The sequence below is a fragment of the Rhagoletis pomonella genome, unplaced genomic scaffold (assembly GCF_013731165.1).
Source record: "Rhagoletis pomonella isolate Grant_MI unplaced genomic scaffold, Rhpom_1.0 Rhpom_scaffold_00009, whole genome shotgun sequence".
NCBI classification, from domain to species: domain Eukaryota; kingdom Metazoa; phylum Arthropoda; class Insecta; order Diptera; family Tephritidae; genus Rhagoletis; species Rhagoletis pomonella.
The window spans coordinates 22,457,509-22,458,005 of record NW_023458563.1 but is presented as its reverse complement, the minus strand read 5'-3'; positions in this window follow the sequence as shown (position 1 = coordinate 22,458,005).

Genomic DNA, 497 nt, shown 5'->3' with positions numbered 1-497 from the left:
ACGTATTTTTTCTTTTGGCTGGGAAAAATTTTTCGGCCGAATTAAACGCGATTTTGTTTTTCAGGCAAAAATCGATTATTCGAATTGACAGTGAGATTTTTTTTTTTTAAATGCCCATAACATTGTCAAAATTTAATAGATTCCAACAATGCTTTTACTCAAATGTCAGTAATTCTTGTCACTTCAAGATAGAATGATATAATTATTGATTTTCATTATTTAAAATTTTTTATTTAACAATAAACAAAAAGTGCAAATTTTTTTTTAAATTTAATTTCTCGAAAAGTGTATTTTTTTTCTCTCTCAAACTTTTTTTACCGGGAAAGAGACACTTTGAACTACAATCAACCCAAATCTCTAAAAGCGAAAATTTTTTTTTCTGAGTTATGATTTTTTATAGAAAATATAAGTTTTTGTGGTACATACTACAATATTCTTATATTGTTTAACTATAAAAAGCGGGAAAATGTGATTTTGTATTTCGAAACTGTATGGTG